At 30.8% G+C, this 21,497-nt stretch overlaps 1 protein-coding gene and 1 long non-coding RNA gene across 3 annotated transcripts in view; one reads left to right on the forward strand and one right to left on the reverse strand.

The window, feature by feature from the left end:
• The window catches only part of LOC129906414 (cGMP-dependent protein kinase, isozyme 2 forms cD4/T1/T3A/T3B), a 122,611-nt gene extending 104,762 nt beyond the window's left edge, over window positions 1-17,849 (reverse strand). Inside the window, exon 1 of one of the 2 annotated variants that reach the window (XM_055982180.1) lies at window positions 16,875-17,849. The gene's annotated coding sequence lies outside the window, so the exon portion shown is untranslated. Of the gene's footprint in view, window positions 1-2,562; window positions 2,718-16,874 lie in introns of those variants that run through there. The other variant, XM_055982181.1, reaches the window with a different exon arrangement.
• Window positions 989-16,767, forward strand: LOC129906418 (uncharacterized). Its single transcript, XR_008770783.1, has 3 exons — window positions 989-1,186; window positions 1,246-1,394; window positions 16,484-16,767. It is a non-coding gene; the product is annotated as an uncharacterized LOC129906418 (long non-coding RNA).
• Window positions 17,850-21,497: the final 3,648 nt, after the last annotated feature.

Genomic DNA, 21,497 nt, shown 5'->3' on the forward strand with positions numbered 1-21,497 from the left:
AAAATAAAACAATATCTGAAATCAAATCACCCAACAAAACAAGTACTCAGTTTTATTTGATATATTAAGGTGCATTTTTAGAAAAAAAAAATTTCAAAATCGTTAAAGCCGTTTTTTTTAAAAATTTTTTATAAATAATTTTTTCAAAAAAAAGTTTAAAAATAAAATTGGTATGCCATTTTGTAGAAATAACTAATCAACATCTAAAAAAAAAACAAAATTTCAAAAAAATTCAATGTACCGTTTTCGAAAATTAGATTTTTCAAAAAAAAAATTTCAAAATTTTTTTAAAAATCCAAAAATTTATTTTTTTTTTAAATTTTATTTTTGGCTTATGTTTTAATTATATAAATTTCGTTGAAATACAATAAGTAGTTTTGCAGAAAATCCGATTTGAAAAAAGCGGTCCTATGGCAGGTACCGTTAATACCTAATGATTTTCAAAAAAAAAAAAAATTTCTTCAAAAGATAGACCTTGTTTAAAAAATAACACTTGAATTTTTTTAACAAAATCGTTGAAGCCGTTTTCGTGAAATTAAACTTTTCCGAAATTTTTGTATGACAGGTAATTTCAAAAACTCCTCTGGAGAGTCTCCAAAAACTGCAACATATCAAGTTTGGAGTCAATCGGTCCATCCGTTTAGGCTCTAGTTCCTTATACAGACAGACGGACAGACGGACTTCCGGGACCCACTTTTTTGGCATTGTCTATCATCGTAATGTCATGGAAAAATGTTATCTCAACTTTTTTTTTTGTACGAATGCATAACTTGATAGTATGCATATCGCAAGTAAAAAAAAAATGAATTAATAAAGCAAAATGTAAGTATTCATCTTAAGAAGCTGACCAATTTAAATTGAAAAACAAATTCTTTTGGATCAAAAAAAATTTCAATCAATAAACCATGATTGCACAAAAATGTTTCTACATTACCAAACTGATTTTCTTATTAAAATTTATTTTTTTTTTGTTCTTTTTTAGATCACAAAATCAAATCAAAAGAATTACAATTGAATTTTGTTAATTCCACAAATGGGCAAATAACCAAAACGTCAACCTTGTCAATATACACCACCACTCTAGATATTTTACATTTGCGGTCTCTAGCCTTTATAGATAAACCAACGCAACACATATCATATATAACGTGTGTGGAATTTATTTTTCTGGTTTTTCAAATTCAAAGTAAAACTCAGAAAAAAAAATAAAAATTTTAAGAATAAATCAATTTCCTCCTTATATAGATCCAAGAGATTGTCAAGAGAGAATGTTACAAAATCACTGAGATACAAAAAATAAACAACAAAAATTCTATTCAGGTCAGAAGTGAATTCTATACACAACTTGGTTCATGCAATTCTGACAGTTCTCTATAATAAGAGAATGCTGGAAGGTAGGTAATTCTACAATCGAAGTCATTGTTTGAAAAAAAAAACAATACAATTGCTGTCATGACAAAAAATAAAAAAAAATAAATAAACAATCTATAGCTTCTGGAAAAATTCCAATTCAATTTCCATACAATCACTTTTTAATATCCATTTTACAAAACTTAAAAATAAACAAGATAACACCTTACCAACTCTCTGTGCCTACTTAAATTGCTAATTAATCGATCATTCTAGCACTACACCATCAATTAATCTAAATTATTAAAACAAATAGCAAACCGCTAGACTGTAACAAAATCATCAATCACCCTATTAACATATACTGAAAGTCATATTATACCATCCAGCCATTTAGCCGGAAATTTATATATTTTTTTTGCGTTAGTATCAACCGCGCAAATAAACAGAACAGAAAAGACGTTATCAAATACTTAATTGCATAAAATATAATAATAATCAATATCTTTAAGTTATTTTCGTTCTTATCGATAAAGTGTTGTTTTAGAGAGCAAATATCGAGTTGATAGCAAGTAAGTATACGTATCTGTGTTCGCAAAGTTGATGGCGGCGCTATAATCGATAATTCGATCCACTTCACCACGATGAAGACGATGTGAAGTACGAATGTCCCGTTCATTTATTGACACACAACACATTTCTCAATAAAAAAACAAGATCAATTAATAAAAATCACTTTTTAATTTATTTTTGTTTAAACAAATTGATCATAAAGTTGACCATAAACACACACTTTCCAACTATAGCCTTGTATTCCTCACAAGCAGAGGAGAGTTAATTTAGGGTTCAGGCCAGCACATTCCCCCAAACCAATGATGATGATTTATCGAATGACACAACCAAAACAGATCAATTAGCTGAGCTTCATCAATGATCTGTAAATATTTGAATGCGAGAGATATCACATGACACACAGAAATTCTCGTGGTCTTTTGCACACACAACAGAGACAGACACGACACACGACAAACAAAAGAGTTGCTCACGCTTTCTTCTATCACGAGCAATCACTCAAATAAATATTTTGTATGGGTTCTAGAGGGGGAAGGGGGTCTTACAGATGGAGAACAAGATCGAAAAGGGGGTTGTTGACGGAAACCTACAAAACCCACAGAATAGGTATTTATTACACTTTTAACTTGTAATTATTACCTTGGTAACTATTTTCGCGCCTTCAAGCCTTGAGGGCTTTAGATTGAGTCTTTAACTCACTTAGCGGAAGAACCAAAAAATTTGTAAATTCTAAAAAGAGAAATAGTCTTCGAAGGCTTTAACAAGCGAACCGTTATTTTTTATTTGAATTTCTTCTTTATTCTTCTTCTTCTCGAGAAATACGAAAGAGAGGAAAAAACGAACCGAACTTGAAGAATGCTTGAGATACACTAAACGGATTGCCAGCTACAGAAACAGTTTTCGCCCCCAGTCAGATCATCGACAGCTATTATACCAGTTCCACGACCAAAACCAGCTAATACTATACAACTTGTCTTGCCATGCCAACCACCCTAATTCAGTGGAGGCACGGGCACCGCCATGCTTCGACGAAACATATGTTTAATGATTGCCGGTTCGGTGGTTGTGCCGGCTTGTTGTCGTGAGTTCTTCTTGTAGCCCTTTAGAATGGTGAAAAGTGGGGAAAAGGGGAGAAAAGGTTTGATCAAGTTCGAAGTGAGTGATCAAGTCTGAAATAAAAAAGTAAACATAATTTTTCGAAGTCGAGTTCAATGTTCAACAAAAAAGTTAATTGACAAAATTGAAGTCAAAATAGTAAACAATTTATGTAATTTTCCATATAAACATATTGTTAGATTATAGTTTTTGTTAGGGGAGATAAGAACCCTTAATTAAATCACGAACTATAACAAAAAAAATATTCCATTCGATGCAACAAGTGGTATAGGTGAAATAGGTGAGATAAGAAAGTATTTCAACTTTGAAGTGAGCTTTACTTTTATGGGAAAAAGCTTTAAGCTTTAATAGTTTTAGCTAATTTTTCTCTTTATTCAGCAAAATTTCAGGTGTTTTTTTTAGTTTTGACGAGCTTTTAGCTCTTTTTAGCAAAACAATATTTAAAGCTTGAAAAGAGTAAAATTGCTCTAATTTGTTTTTCAAGTGTCGATTAAAATTGCAATAAAATAACACTTGTCCAGTAACACCAGTTGTGAAGTTTAGGGGCTCTACGTCATTTAAGGGCAGTAGCTGATTTGTTATTCAATTTGTAAGAATTCCGTATTTAAGTACGCAAAAAAAATGAATGATTGGGTCGCATGTACTTGTTGCTATATCAAAGTTGCTTGAAATTTTTTATTACCAATATTGGTTGGGTTTTCTTATAATTATTTAAATTTAAATTAATATTGTTAGTAACTTTTAAATTGGTTTAAAATTTTAGAAATCAAACTTTGAATATTCGTGCCTTTTATTCGTTTTAGAGCAAGGTTAAAAATAGGTAGCGTCACACCGACAACGTTTATGTCTCAGACTCTTTAAATGTATCTCAGCTTGGAAGAATTATAAGATAAAAGTGTATGAATATTTGGAACTTTACATCAAATAAAAAGGTTTCCTATTTGAGAATTAGGGGTCTTTTCGGTCAGCCCTTAAGTATCAAAATAATTTGGATATTGAAAGTAAATGAACTGTTTTTTTTTTTTCAATCAATAAATTTTTCATGAGAACACCATGTATTTTGTGGATTGTTCGAGTTCAAATCTATTATTAAAGAATACAAATAAATATGAGGATTTCATTTCATAAGATGTCACACCCGCAACGATGAAAACACCAAGTAATCACTTGTCGCAAAAATTCTCAAAGTAAGCAAAAGGGGAATGGGATCTTTTGTATAGGATAAGGATACTTTCTTTCTTCATAATTTTTCACTTTTTTGGAACATATTGAAGGAAAAAACGTGATTTTTGGAGAAATAAACTGGACTATTTGTTGTTGTGAAACAAAAATTATTTACAAATTTGAAAAAAAAACTCTCCAGGGATACTATTCAAAAATAGTGTTCAAAATAATAAAAAAAAAATCGGTGCAGTTAAAAAACTTAACACTTTTCAAAATCCTTCCTCAAACTATTTGAAGTGAAGTCTAAAAAAGTAAGATGAATTGTACAAAGATTTGTAAACAAAAACATACTTACTTTTTATGCCAAATGATTTCTTTTTATATCGATTCAAATCACATCACCCGTCAAGGTGAAAAATTATCAAAATGTCCATGAAATAATCAAGATATTTATTAAAAATAAATTAAATAGGATTATTAAATTTACGTTAACTTGTTTACCAATTTTTGATCATTTTAAAAAATTGAACCAAATTAAAAGGGACTACTATGTCGTACGCAATCACTCAAAACATTTCAAAGGAAACTGAAAATAGTAGTTCTTTAAGCAATTTTAAAATAACACACACATAAAAATTTTAAAATTTCTTCTTTTAGGTAAATATTGACTTCTAACTTAATTCAGTATGAATAAATTGGGGCTTAGTTTTATAATCATTTCAAAAACTTCGAAAAAAAATTTGAGAAACAAAAATAACACTGGTCAACAAAATTTAACTTTTTTTTTGCCACAAGAACCAAAATATACTTTTCGAGTAGTTTTTGGGGTGCTGAATCCGAATCTGAAGTCAGAAAAATTTGATTGGCCTCCGTTTTTTAAATATTACCGTTATAAAATGCTAAAAAACGTCATTTTGGCTGTTTTCGAGATTCTATTTTTATGTGGGGTAGTTCATTATACCTAAACAAATTTGTAACGGTTATAATAAGAACAGATATTCTTCTTTCAAAAACTGTTTAAATTTTCACGATATCTCTTTTATTGCTCGAGATATCTTAAGTTTCATTTAATAAGCCAAAGAGAAACTAAACTTAATCTAAAGCTTAAGTCACTGGTCACAAAATTTTTGCCAAAAGAACCAAAATATACTTTTCTGAAGGTTTTCGAGTTACTGAACCCAAATCCGCAAATGGAAAAATTCTATTAGCCTCCGTTCTTGAAATATAACCGTTATAAAAAAAATCATTTTTTTGCATTTTATAACGGTAATATTTCAAGAACGAAGACTAATAGAATTTTTCTGATTGTGGATTCGAGTTCAGAAACGCAAAAACCTTTAGAAAAGTATATTTTAATTCATGTGGCAAAAAAATTTTAATTTGGTTGGCCAGTGTTGTTCCTGATTCAAAGACCGCTACTTAAATTTTAAATATATCGGGCAATAAAAGAGATATCGGAAAGATTAAAACATTTTTTGAAAGAATAAAACTAGCTGTTATAGGCAACGTTACAAATTTATTAAAAATTAATTACTCCACATAAAAACATAACCTCGAAAACAGCCAAAATTACGTTTTTTGACATTTTCTAACGGTAATATTTCAAAAACGAAGGCCAATCAAACTTTTCTGTCTTCAGATTCGGATTCAGCACCCCAAAAACTCCTAGAAAAGTATATTTTGGTTCTTGTGGCAAAAACCTTGTTGACCAGTGTAATATACAATTAAAAAACAAAAACCTTTTTCTCATATAAGTTTGTAATGAACATTCATACATAATAATTAATTCCTAAAATGTAAATTATATTAGCACAAATTTTTCAATGCAGTAAATTTTCGATAGAAACAAAATTAGCGAATAACGCAAAATCATTTTCCATTGTAATTCCAGTTTCCGTGCCTGATTTTATAACACACCCAACACTTGGACTTTAGTTCCATTTTTAACACATTCTCCCACCCAAAAACTTCAAAATGTATGATTAAAATATAAAAAAAAAAAACAAAAAAAAATATTCCAGACATATTGCCGCAAGTTAAATGTCCATACCTCACCTAAGTAATACATAAACGTAAACACATTATTTTTCCAAAACTATTTGTTATCAAAATAAGAGATAAACTTTATCGCAAATAAAAAAAATAAACCGCTTTAAAATCATAGCGATTTCACTTATCAGAGTATTTTGGTAATATTATTTATTATAGTATAGTAGCTAGTTGAACTTTATGTTTTTTTTTGTTAAAGATATGGGGGTTTTCCATCGTCACGGAGAGAATAATAAATTGTACACTAAATTCACTATGCATGATATAAGTCTGGAAATCTTACAAATAATTTCATAATGCAAACAGTAGAAATTTTAATTTCTTTTTGAAAATAGACAAGGTTGTGAATACTGTCACGGGTGTAGCAAGAAAAAAGAGTAAAAGTGATTTTGAGGTAGAATTTGTAATTGGAATCTTTTGTTGCATTAACAGAACACTTTTGCTATCTTAAAAGTTAATAGCTATAAGTGATCCTCTTTATATAAAAGAAATCACCGTGGAATGGTTTTTAGATGAGTAGACCGAAAGTCGCATTAAATTGAGCCCGATTATGTTTTTTTTTTTAAACCGAAAAGCGTCGCAGAGACTTGTTTTTTTATAAATAAAATGTTGTGAAAAAATTTAAATAAAAATTAAAAATAAAACTAAAAAAATATACAAAAATAGCGTACATTCCGGGAACGCTTGTTTTGGGATGTTTTTAAATTAAAATTTATCAAAACAACTTTTCGTTTACACTGAGGGAAAAAACGCATCGTAAAATGTAAAATGTTCAACGTTGATTTAATGTTAAAAAAATTAACATGAAACTTCTTCAAAATAAAATTGAAACAACGTAAGAAATTTTTTTATTTTTGTAGGACTTCAGCTTTTGTTGCATTTTATCACTCTAATTTTTAACAGTGAGATGGCACGTTGGTAATGTATTCGCCTAGTAACCCAAGAGTTGTAGATTCGATCCTCAGCGGCTGCCCATTTCTTCTTTTTTTTAATAAATTGATGCTTTTTTTCAAAGTTGAAACAACGTTGATTTAAAGATGTTTTATAACGGCAAACCACTTTAAACTAAAGATGTTCTACTTTGATTTTAAAATTTTCGTCTTCAACGCAAAATCATTCCGAAAAATAGTTGAATCAACGTGGTTAGTGCTAATAGGCTAATTTTTTTGTTTCTATCTTTGTTTGGATATTCTATAACTTATGTCAAAAATCTAAAAAAATCTCATGACCGCAAGTTCTTATTTTCCAGGTTAAAATAAGGTAGGTGCAGATTTAAAAAAAATAATAAGAAAATTTTAGATTCTTATATGTATACCAACATAACCCATATCATTTCAAGGTATTTTTTAACGCTGATTCCAACAAAACCCACAAACAAATCAATATGACCATCCCTGAAAAGCAATGTACCTTATTCTTGTTGATCTGACACAAATATCTGAAGAGTAGTTTTTCAATTTTTTCAAATCTGCACCTTATCTTCAAACCAAGAAAATTAGGACTTGCGGACATGAGATTTTTTTAGATTTTTGAGGGTAATTAAAGAATATCCAAACAAAGATTAAAATGAAAAAATTAGCCTATTAGCACTTATTCCTAAGATGAACAAGAATCTTCTTTAGTGCATATCCTAAAATTTGCCCCTCCATCAAAAAATACCATTATTTCGTAGGTATTTATATTTTTTGTAATGGATTGTTTTGATTTTTAATAATGATGGATTCTAAAATCTTCATGCAAAATTTGGTTAATCTACCATAACTTTTAAGGGTTTTTCGGCAGTAAGTTTGCAACTGTTATAATAATATGAGTTGACAGATGAAAAACAGGTATAACTTTTTCCAGAGACGTCAGATTGTCTTGATTTTAGATTAAAAAATACCTTGAAATCATGTATCATATGTGTATATAATACCATAGCCTATTTTTGCAAATTTTGAAAATCTCCATTTCGCGATTTTACCTTGAAATCGCGACAAGCGGACATGAGATTTTTCTAGACTTTTGAGATATGTTATAGAATGGTAAAAGGAAGATATTGAGCAAAAAAAATTTCTACTAACATTCATTCCGAGATTTACCCCTTTTTTCTCCTTATTTTACTGTATTAAAGACAAAAAGGTATAGGTGTGGAATATATAGAATTCCAAAAAGCAGAATAATGGATTTCCAGAATTTTGAAAACAGAATTTTGGATTTACAGAATTTTGAAATACAGCAGAATAATGGAATACCTACACGATTATGTTCATACAGAATTTTTTTTTATTAAAATACAGAATTTTGGTCATACGTTCCCAAAATGCAGTCAATCGATATTTTTTTTTCTTTCAACTCAAAGTAAAATTGAGAAGTTTCTGATCTTTTTTCCAACAAATGAAATATTTTCAACTTAGAAAAGAGCAATTAAAAAATTTAAAATGAACAAATACAGAGAGAGCATGGGAAAAATTTAAGAGCAAACTTTAGTCTGAGCATCAATTTTATATTTCTCTCGCTTACAAACTCAAACTTGTTTGTGTTTGTGTGTGTTCTTTAACAATTTGCGCTCTTCTTCGTCATCAGTACACGGTGAACTCTGATTGCACAATTGATATAAGAAAAAAAGTATAAAAAAAACAAAAAAAAAACTGAATAAAAACCTAATTTTTTGTTTTTCATTCCCCTTGCTCATGATCGTGTTTTTACTTTTTTTTTTTGTTTTTGTTGTTCTGCTCCGGACTCTGATTCTGAATTCTGACTCTGGCCTGGCCTGGCGGCGGATGGCGGTGGATGGCGCGGCGGCGTTTATGTGTTTGTTTTGTTTGGTTAAAAATAGATTTCCATATAAATTATTATAACCATGCTGTTTGCTGGTGTCCCTCTCTATATAGAAATATATGTACCAAATGGCAAACAATGGCTGCTCTGCTATAACTGCAATTGACTTATTTATTATTTTTTTTTTTTTATTATTTTTTATTTGCTTTGTATGCCACCTTTACACTTGGAATTGGCAAACAGAATATAATATAAAGATTATTGAGACCATCCAGGTGCTCTCTTTTAACTTTGTTTATTGACTCTGACTGATAAACAGGCCACCCCCTGAATTCTGAATAAAAAAATTCAGAATTCACAAAATCAGAAGCTACAATCGGTAGGACGGTAGCGGAGCAGAGCACACACACTGTTCTGTTCGGTAGGCTTGGGAAGTTGTCAGAAAAAACACAAAAAGACTCTTGCCACCGAACTACAAAGTGTGACGTGACACGCGATCACAAATGACAGGCAATCGGAATTTCTACCTATACCGGAGGCCGCAGATCAAAACTGGTTTTTCGATTGAAAAGTCAGTTATTGAATCAAATCGTTTGTTGATGATGAAGATTGAATAAACATGACGTTTCTATCGTTTTTTTTTTAGTCTCTTCGAAGTTCTGTTTGTTTTTCATATTTAAATTCTTATCTTTACTATCAACACCCTTTATGACTAAAGTTCTTCTTGAAGACACCTTCGTCTGTTATCGAAGGAAAGCTTGTCTCCCAAAATAGCTCCCTTATCAGAAATGTAGTTGATTTATTCAAGTATATTCATCTATCAGCCTAGTTTTGTAATTTTTGCCGGCAGCAGCCCGCACAACTTGAAAGTTTGCGTATTTTCCTATTTTTCATTCGAGAGGTTATTTTGTTGATAAGAGCTTCGCCGCACCGCCGCCGATTTGTAAAAAAGGCACTCTCGCATAATTGCGCAGATTAGACTCGTGAGGCTGCTTACTACTCCCTCCGCCTTACTTCACATTTAAATTAAAAAACTAGAGCAACTAGGACGTCTTTGTCAATATGTCATGTGTCATTTTAGTCATTGCGCATATAAATTTAATGAAAAACCTGACTTGGATCGATGAGTTTTGAACGATTTCTGGAAAAAAAAAATTGCTTTTTTTTCTCAATTTGATGTAATCATGGTGTTAGACTAGTTAACTTGAGGTGTATTTATATTTACATTTTGTTTATTATTAATAGCTTCTTGTATATTAGCTTGTAGATATGTGTATTTTAGTATCTATCATGTGGCATCGAGTCACGCTACTGTCATGTCAAGTGACTGCATAATTTGCATTGCATTTGCTTATTCTTTTCAATTATTATTGCAACACACAAAAAATTGATAAATAACACCAAATGCACTCAGGGTATACTCTATTCACTATTCATAATATACAGTAGCGGAAAGTTTAAGTGGACTTTGGAGTTTTTGATGAAATTGCAGTTTGAACGTTCAGTGACAAGCAAATATCAAAAGTTATGCATGTCAACTTTTTTTAAATAAACAAAAAAATAATTCAGTAACCATGATACCCCTGAATGAAATAATAGTATCATGAGAGTAATTAAGGTTAGTTAAGGGAAATATCATCTCAAGAATCATTTTGCATTGTATTTTATATTGTATTGTATTTTTCTCTCTTAATTTTTAAAATCAAAATTCGAAAACAGTTAAATTTTCGAACTTTGTTTTCAATTGTAATGGTAAAGTTTTTTAATTACGAAAAAAAAAATAACGAACAAGAAAAATCAGAGAAAAGAAGACAAACGTAAAAGCGGGATTCAGTTTGTAAAAGATCTCCTGTTTTCCTGATTGTTATCTCGAGTTCGAATTTTTGCTCAAAAACTGTGATTGTTTTTTTCATTTTAAAGGCTTTTCGCTGAGTTCTATCTAAAAAACTGAGGTTATTATGAAGGAGCATTACGACAACCGGCCCGGATATGGGAATCTGCCAGGTCAGAAGAAGAGTTTTTGATATCACGAAAGCGATAACCATATCGATATTGTTATTGATATTGCTATCGCAAACGATTTCGAAATTGCTATCGATATCGATAATATTTCGATAAAAAGACATATCGATAACCATATCGATAATAACAGCAATAACAATATCGATAACGGTTATAGTAACGATAACCTTAGAAAATTTTTGCTCAATTACATAGGTAGGTACTAATATTTAAGAATGAAAGTATGTATGGCCGATCGAATTGGAAATTACCCGCTTCAATTTAGACCAGCTTGTACCTGTTGGTTTTTGTTTTTTTTAATTTATTCTAGGAAATCAAATTTTTAACAAATAAGACGATTTTAAACAATTTTAAGTGAGCTTTTAAAATAGTTTTATGTACCTAATTGCTTTCTATACCATAGAGAAAAATACAAAATACACTTTATCAAGCTATGAAGTATAAAAGCACATATATTCTACTTTACTGGGAACTTTATCGCGTCTTAAAAACCATGCTGATGGTCAAAATCAAATCATATTTCGAATACTTTTTTTACTTAACATTTTTTTCATGTTTCTGTAAGCCAAAATCTGTACGAAATTAAGTTTCAAACAAAATTATATCTTTCTTGCAAATTTGTCCCATTAAACATAGCTAATTCTGTTTTGAATTAATTTTTTTTTTTTTTTTTGTAAGTCATACAACTTATGAAAAAGTAAAGAGATTTTGTAAAAGTTTATCCAAACAATAATCTTTTTAAAAATACAGATTGAACAAGTTCTAAATGAATGTAAGATAATTTTCAGTTGTTTTGTTTCAATGTAGTTACGTATACACCCGAGTGACCCATTTTTGAAATATTTCCATACAAATTCAAAACACGATTTTCTTTACATCGCAATTAAATACAAAAATATAACAAAAGTGTTTCAAAAGATTAACTTATCGTTATAATCGATTTTATTATAGATTAATATCAGAAAGTATCAATTAATCGTCTTAAGGTTATCGTTTTTTTTTTTTTTTCGTAAATACTGTTTGGGTAGCTATTAAGTCATTTAAAAATTATTTTGCCAATGACAATATCGAATGAACAAATAAATTATTGATTGCATTCATAGTAAGTACTTGTAGATAATTAGTATTGTTAGAGAAAATGTTTTTCTAATCATGTAATATTGACGTATTGCCATTCTTTGTGCAAACTTGTTCTTTTTAATTACAAGAGATATAAAACTAAAAATGTCATGTAAACAAAAGTTAATCTTAATTGCCTTTTATAATTATAGTTGTTAAATGCTGATATAAGTTAAAAATTTCTCCCCGAGAGGTTCTTCAAGTTCTTAACATTGAGTCACAAGAAAATTTAGTTCTAACAATAATTACATGAAAAAAAGGTCTAATTACACATTTTAAGAATAGAACCTTGTCTAAATTACCCTCTACAAAATAATAATTGAGAACGGCTTTGTCCATAATCCCAATATATTCAATAGGTCAAAAATCAAAACTGAATGAGTTAAGTAGGTAATCAAAAAAATTAACAACACAAAACAACGACCACGCGGCCATGGCTGGTAAACACACATAAAAATATATACACTTTCTCAAAGTCTAAAAGAAACTCATCGAAGCGTTTAACTGTAAACATTTCAATTCACACAACGCGATATTGTCATATTGAAAATAATGTGATAATCATTTTCACGCCTATTTTAAGATTAAATATTTGTTCATTTTTCATTTTTCACTATTTACAAAAATTAAATGTAAATAATTGTGCACAGCGGCATCGGCATTATTATGCACTGACACTTTTGTCTCTCGAAAATGAAAAGTAAATTCTCTATCTAGCTAATGCCATGGCAAAAATTTATTTGTTTACACATCGAATTTTAATCAGACAAATAACGCAAATGGCAAGCAGATTGTTTTATTTACATTTCTTGGCTTACATCGCGTGGTTTTTAGCAGCGAACAAAAAAAAATTACATCATCAGCAAAGAGAGGAATAATGGAAAAAGCCAAAGAAAAATAATATTTTATTGCTTGATAATAAAATAATTCACATTGGTGTTTATATCCATCCAGCGAGCAAGCGAGTGGTGAAAAACAACACAGCCTCGCGCACAAAAATAGAAAACCACCATAAACAACATCAAGCATTTCCCCAACTCGTGCAACTAACTCCACATGGGCAATCCAACCGCACTTATTTTCCCTTTTTACAAGCGACCACTACTGTAGTACAGATCGAGCCAAACCAAAAGTACTGTTTTGCTTGCTTTTGTCTCTCTATCGTCATCGTCATCTGTTAAACAGTGGGGCTGTTACTGATATTTGATGATAGAAAAACAGTTTAGTTTTTTTTTATATTTTTAAACAAATAGGACACGACATTCAAATCTAAAGTTTTTAAATGAGTTTTCTGTCTCTTTGGTGTTATTTAAAAACAAAACATATGTATTTTTAACCGAAATGGTAACGGAGTTACGAATAACAGAATTACGTGCGACAGAGTTACGGCCGTCAAAGTTACGCGAAACCGAAGTTACGAAAAACTTGAGTTACGAATTCTAAAGTTATGTTAAGCTATGACATGTGATTTTTGGGTTGGCAACAATTGCGAGGAACGATATGGAATTATGGAAATACAAACAAGATATTAACATTTTTCTCATTGGTCAGAACTAAATGAGTTAAGCGAAAATGGGTGTTATTTAATCTTGTAAAATTTTGATTATTTTGATAAAAACAATTTTGAGCAAAACCTAAAATACTGTGAATTTAATGTGCATCATGCGTAGGACTACAGTGGTCTATTTTTCAGCAGAAAATGAAAAAGAAAAATCGAATATTAAAAAAAAAGGTGATAATGGTCCAAATTTTTTTAAATGTTGTAGGTATGTAAATAACAAACCGCTAAACAATTTTGATCTAAATTTTTAATAAATTTAAGTTTGTGAACTGTTATATGTCAGAAGTTGTACTTCTTTAACATTAACCTATTTGACCGCTTTAAACAATAAAATGCAAGAATGGGTCCCACAAATTGACTTCAAGTTGCTTAAATTTTTAAAACTTTAGATGCATCAAAGGAGAATGGGCATATTGGACGTTTGGCGGCCAGTAATGAAATTGGTATCAAATGAAAGAACTATAACGTAGGAAAAATTTTTACTATGACCGTTTCGTTGTATTGCATTTGGAATGGAAGATATGGCAATATTAGTGTTGTTAATGCATCGAGCAATATGCGAAGGGCAAATTGAATTACTATTTTAATTAAATTATGAAATATGATTTTATGTCATTTTTTCTATGATTTAAAACCTCAATCTTGAATATCCGACCAATGGAACTCAAAATATAAGTTATTTCAGCCAACCACTTCAAGATTTTGTTTTTGAGTTTTCAAAAGGAAAAAACAAACAAAAAATTGAAAAAAAAAGTCTTAAAATAGACTCGAAATCGATGTTTTAAAAAGCCAATATTTTGGGTTCTGTTGGTTGGATATCCAACAAAGCCCGTTCACCAAAAACTTACATAAGTACAAAAAAGGTCACCAATATCAATAGATATCCAAGATAAAGGTCTTCAGGCTCAGGGAAAATGACAGATTATCACATCTTGCACTTAAAATACATGTTCAATTTTAAACATTGAGACAATTTGCATTAACTTTTAAATGCAAAAATGCATTTTATCCGTTTGTGAAGAACGTTAGAAGAATAAAACTTCTGCACAATGTATGTAAGACTTAACTACATCAAAAAATAACAAAATCGTTCTTGGCCGCGGAACGTCCAAGTTCCATACAAAATTGCCCATTCTCCTTTGGCAAATGTATATGTCCAAAAAAAAGTATACAATTTGATTCCTTTAGCCTCGTAGGCAGTTCCGAGTAAAATATTAGCTCCCATACAAATCATCTATAAAATGCTCAGATAAATTTTAGCCTGGCTAAATTTTTTCGATAATTTGTATGAGAGCTAATATTTATCTCGGCGTTTTCCGTTAGAGTCGTTAAAAAAAAATAACTTTATTTTTATACAATTTTTTGAAAAATAAATTTCTAAATAAAGTTTATAAAATTCAATACCCCTTTTTCATAAATTTGATTTAAAAAAAAAAAAAAACTTCAAAAATTAGACCTTTTGATCAAAATCGAAGAAGTCTTTTTTGAGAAAATTAAATTTTTCAAAATTGGTAGGTACGTGAGAAGTACCGTTAGATTGGTAAAAAAAAAATAATTCCAAAAACTTATCTGTACAGGACCAAAAAACTCTATCAATTATTGTACACTTGGACTTAAAAAAAGTGATTTTAGTTTATTTTTTAGCATTTGAGGAGGGTTACCAAGTACTTGTCTGCATTTGCGAGGTGGCACCCTACATTTTTTAGATAGAAGTGAGTCTTAGCTAAAACATGATGTATTTTATAGCCTTGAACTCTATCAAATATTATCCACTTTGGTTTAAAAACAAGTGATTTTAGTGTTTTTTAGCATTTGGGTAGGGTTACCAAGTACTTGTCTGCATTTGCGAGGTGGCACCCGACATTTTTTAGATAGAATAGAGTTTTTATCGAAAATATGGTAGTTTCACTTTCTAGTGCATAAAAAGTTATACTGTTGTTTTGTTCAAAGAAGATTTTTGTCAGTGTTGTTTTCATTTGAATAGTCTTGCCACATTATTTGTAGGTTAACGTTCTTTTTATTATTTTATTTTTTTTTTTTAATATTTAGACTTTCGTTTGGCATTTTAAAAATTTTTTTATCTGGCCAAACAACAAAGATATGAATGTATTAGTTTTTAGTTATGTGACAATTTTTCCTTTAAAATAGGGTTGCCACATAGAAGTTTCCATTTTAGAAGTGGCAACCCTGTTTTTTGTATTTTCAGTATCAACTTATCTTTCATTTGACACCAGTTTTAACCTCTAACCTTATGAGCTAAGTAACTATAAGTATAACTTGATTACTGTGAAATACCCTAACATTTTTTGTTTCGATTTTAGAGAACAAGTCTGAACACCTTATTACTCTTTGCTCTATTTACCGACTACTGGAGTTGCGGTGGCACTAAAATTATAGGAAAATTATAGCTTTTTAAACATTTTTGTAGAGAAGAAGAATGGGAATTAAGACCTTCAATTTAGACATGACTAAATATCACGTTACTTCTAGTGCCAATTTTCAAATTCAAAACACTTTGTTTACCTACCCATAAACTTCAAGATGTTTATATTGACACAATCTGCGAATATTTATATGTGTAAACAAAGTTTTTGAAGTGAAAATTTAGCGTTAGATTCGAAGGATTCTTCTTCTTTAGTTTATGATCTTTTTAAAGTGCTAATTCACTGTAATTTAAAAAAAAAAAATTTTTAAACTTCATTGCACAAAATTAAAATTTAATTTTTATTGTTTTTTTTCAAAACTAAACTTTTTATTACAACTTTTCAGAAAACAGATCCACTGTAAATTGTGTTCTGCTTCAAGAAGACGCGACGCGGAGGCGATAGGAACACGTTTCTTCTCCGAAGAGAGATCAATGTTCCAAAAATAGAAAACAAGTGGTTGATGGGGACTTGGGGTTGCCTGCCTTTGCCTTTGCCTGCCTGTGCTCTCCTCTGAGTTAATAAGAAATAATAACACAAAGTCACACAGCCAATTGTCGAAATCAAAAAATTGAAACAAAGACAAAAGTGACAACCACAATGACACAACGTCGGTCGTTTTCGTTAAAAAAAAAAAAAAAAAATACATAAAAAAAAATAAAAACAAAAACAATGGAATTTTTTTTTTAACTCGCTCTCTTAACCCGCTAGAACTAAAATACATAAATTTTGCTTACATTTTTGCCAGTTCAATGGTCCAAGTAAACAACAACAAAACAAAAAAAAAACTATAGGTAATCCACTTTTGGCAGCACTGCTTCTTCTCGATCACTCCTGATGCCGTAATATAGACAGACTCTCGTACAATCAGCTCAACGGTGTTTTTAGTTGTTTATTGCGAAAGTGAAAGCGCACTCTAGCGGTGGGAATTTTCTAGCACACAACACAACACTCTTGCACTCTGTGATTCAAATAAAAATAATACAAAAAAAAACTTGATTTCGAGCGTGCACGACGACGAAAACGCTTCTAATGCAACCCGCGTTCGCAGCGCATAGAGGAAAAATATAATATGGAACTAGTTATCACCTATACCGGTCAGCCGACTGACAGTGACGGCCACTGCCGGGCAAGACGTATGGGCTGTATTATAACACGCCCCGCACTCTTCACTCTTTCGAACACAAAACAGATAATCGTATGCAGCACAGGAAGCACAAAATTAGAAGGAATGCAAGCGAGGAAGCAAGACAACCATCAACGGACGGCCCGACGACGATGACGACGACGTCCACCAACGAATTCGAACCAGATTCTACTTTGTTGTCAATGAATTCCTCCCAGAGACCCACGATTGCGACAGGGGGGCAACGACAGCGCGGTGGAGTCGTCTCGCTTGGATTTAATAAAATCACTTAAGCGCTTGTTAATCTAATTCGATTGTTCGTCTTTGCGTTTCAATATACCTCGTGCAGCGCGGTGCGGACGAAATAAAAGCCCCCTTCCCGAATGCGTATTAAAGTTCAACGGACCCTCAAAATGCACTTTATGATTCTTATAGATTTTGGGTCTAAAATTAACAATTGTAACGAACAGAAAATTCTGATTTTGCAGAAAAATAATAAATCAGGGGGTCAAATTGTGTAGTTACGTGGAGCCACCTCGCGGTGATCGTGTTCACTTCTTTCGATGTAGAAAATCGCACTGCTGAGGTTATCACATTTGAAGCCGCTCTCAGCCATTAGTGGCGGCGGCAGCGGCACTCCAATAGTGTAACAAACAGACCGGTTTGCGTTAGTGTTGTTCTGTTATTTTCAAATACAAAGAAATGTTGGTTGCTTGTGTGAGTGAGAGAGAGAGATTAGAGTTTCTCTTTATTTCGGGGGGAATGTTTGAAACGTCATTAATTCAGCAAATCTATTTCCATACTGACGCAGCAGGTGGATTTTCTAGTAAAATTCCATTCAACATTGTGCTTTGAACACACACAATTTGTATGCTGTTGGTAGCTGTCATTTGGATTGTGCGTTTCTGTCAAAATGAAAGAGCTTTTTCTTTAGAAAAAGAGAAGAGCTTTACGAAATCGCTGCATTTTAATTTGCTGATTAGCTGACAATTTCATTTGTTTTTCCTTTTTTTTTTTGACAGTCACGCACGGATGACACATTCGCAGCAGAGTGAACATGACAGAACATTTTCCCAATGACAGTCTGGTTGTTGACTCTCGGGGTGTTGAGATAATAACCATCAAGTGACCTTCCACACCCGCATATTTAACAATCTACTTGTCTAGAAGAGCGAGAGGGAAACAAAGTGCGGGTAATGGTGCCACTTGTTGTGTGCTAAAGTCAATGGAAGATGTGTCACACAGAATTCTGTGCTGGCTGTCTCGATAGCGCATTCTAGAAAAAGTATATAAAATAGCTGAATGCACTCCTTGACAAGCAAATGATTCCATTCTGCTGTCTGTGTGGGCCGCGTGTTGACATGCATGCAATATGGAGAATATGTGCATTTGTAACAGTTACACATAGAGTAGATAGGTATAATAACAGCGCTTTTGTTTATCGCCAAATGAAGCTGAGGCAATTAATTGATGCAATTATTTATTTACGCAAATAAAGGCCAACCTGCATTTATAGTAGTGCACACGATATGCATATATTCCATTTTTTGCACTGCGCGTTTGCCTATATATCAGCCTTTAAACCTCTCTGCACCCTCCAACAAGTCTTTCGAGCACGTATATCATTTACTAGAAAAAATTGAGGCGAGTTGTGCTGCTGGCTGCTTTTTTTTATTTATAACAAAATAAAAACAAATCATCCATTTTGTTATTCAACTAAAATAATTATTATAAAATAGTTAAGTTCTCGCTCGAACAACAATCTAAAATTCAATATTTATGCAACTGATGCACTTTTTAGATTTTATAAATAAGTTTTTTTTTTTCATTTCTGTTTCTCTGTTTCATGATTGTTGATTTTGCAATTCAATTGAGTGCCTATAATAATTTTAATTCGAAGAGTATAAAGTGCATTTTGATATAAAGTTTTTTTTTTTTATTTTAATTGCTGATAGCACAAGCGATGGGATTTTGAAAAGGTTGTTATTTATAGTTGATATGTTTGTTGCACGTGCGATTATTACTTTACACCTTTGTAGAATAATGTAGGTATACGTCAACTTATTGAAGAAATTTTGGTGTCATAATGTCTGCTTGGTAATAAATAATAAGTTTAAGTCAATAGCTGGGAACTTACCTAATTTAAAAATAAAACGAAAATAAAAATAAATGTTTTTTGTTGTTTTTTTAAGGATTACCTGTTTTGTTTTTTTTTTTTTTTAGGTTGATAAAGGCCTTAAAGTAGGTATCTTGATTATTAATTATTATAATAATTAATTTTAAATTTGTATGGAATGAGAAGGCTTAAACAATAGGGCGGAGTGAAACTGCACTTTTTTTTTTTTTTTTTTTTCTTCTTCTACATACCAGGGACGGGTGCCATTAGTCATCAAAAAAGAGCATACCAAATCTCAGCCCGATCAAAAAATATCTTGAGGGTTCACAACGCCCTTTAAAATTTACATGCCTGTTGGAAGTAATGTACTAGGAGCAATTTTCAAAAGAGATGGAGCAATGTGCCAAAAAGTTAGAGCGTGTAGGTTCGGTCGAGACAAGAAAAAAATCGTATGGGAGGAGGGTCTATTCCCCTTCGTTTAGCGGGGAGGGGCAATTTAAAAAAGAAATTATTTAATTTGAAACAAAAAAATATTAAAAATCAACGGTTATACTTACAATAACGTGCTATACCTTTCTGTAAAGCCAAAAACCTCGTCTTTTACAAAAATGTTTAATATGGCCATTTTCTGGCACAGTTTTTGAAAAATTAATTTTCGAAATCAAAATTTTGAAAAAAAATATTTCAAACTAAATTTTTTCAAAATTTTATGTTACTAAGTACTACTTAAGTTTTTTAAATTCGATGATCTTATTTGTTTTTAAACAAAAACAGAAAACCGCATCCAAAAACATCTTCTCATTTTCGAGAAATTAACAAAAAACCAAAACTATTTTTGTCTAAGAAATTTCTTTATTTTTGGTTTTTACGTGGCTGAATTATGGGGGTTGGGGGTGCTCGCCGCCCATGGATTCTTACAGAAAGGGCCTTAAGTCAATAAAATCGTAATTTTTAAATGAAAATTGAACAATAAATAATAATGTACATGTTTTTCGAATCAAAAAAACTGAGTAAAACAATAAAAACTCAAAAAATTCCATAAATTAACCTTTATGGTGTTTTCATTTTTTTCAAGTGACTTGTGAACCCTCTAAAACTTCTTTGATCGATCTGAAACTTTTTTCCTGTTATTTAAGTTCCAAATGGCACCCATCCTGGCTATGTAGAACAAAAAATAAGACAACTTTTTTTTTTCACTCCACCCTATTAAACAAGTCTTATATCAGTTTTAGAAAAATATCTTATAGTGGTAGGGCCCTGTTCTTGGTTTTTCAAGATTTACGGATGTGAAACTTTTACTCATAATTTTATGAATTATTTAGTCATTATTCAATATCAATAAAATTATAGAATTCATATTGGTTGATAAGTTCAACGCATATTACTCTTAATAAGGAAAAGCATAATTAACTAAATCAACAATTTAGTTGAGTTACGGGTGTGACCTAGCAAGGTTTTTTTTTATAATGCAAAATCAAATTTTCATAGATTACAAAATGTTGCATTTGAAAGATTGTTAACTCTAAAACATAGTTTTAAGTTCGAAGTAAAATTTTTAAGTTAAATAATTTATTAAATGTTGCTATAGAACTTAAGAAAACAATTTTTATAGCAGCTTAAAGACTTTTTTAACCGACCTTAAAAAAAAAGGAGGCTACGAATTCATTACCTACTTATATTTTTTTTTAGGTAAACGTTTTTAAGTGTTCTTTTTTCATTTAAAAGTTTGTGCTTCCAGTGTGTCTAATTTCAATTTGGTCTAGTTCTGACTATGCCATCCATGATAAAGAAGTCTTTTTTTTTGTTGAAAAAATTATATTATTGAAATTTTATTAGAAGTTAGTTCATATTGGAAACCAATCCAGGTGAAGGTGATAAGCAGACACTTTTATAACAGTATTTAATACGCTTTTGAAAGATTAAGAACTCTCATTCCCACCTTCAACCTATTTTATAGCAGGGTGTTTTGGTACTTGTTGCACAAAGATTTTTCCCCTTAAAAAAAAAACACTCTTTCACCCAAAATGTTTTGATGTACTCTTTTGGTTCTTGGTTTTCATTGCAAAAGAAACATTTATGCTGAATTGTATCTCTCTGCTATCATGGAAAGTGGGTTTC

This window comes from Episyrphus balteatus, chromosome 1, assembly GCF_945859705.1.
Source record: "Episyrphus balteatus chromosome 1, idEpiBalt1.1, whole genome shotgun sequence".
Taxonomy (NCBI): Eukaryota; Metazoa; Arthropoda; class Insecta; order Diptera; family Syrphidae; genus Episyrphus; species Episyrphus balteatus.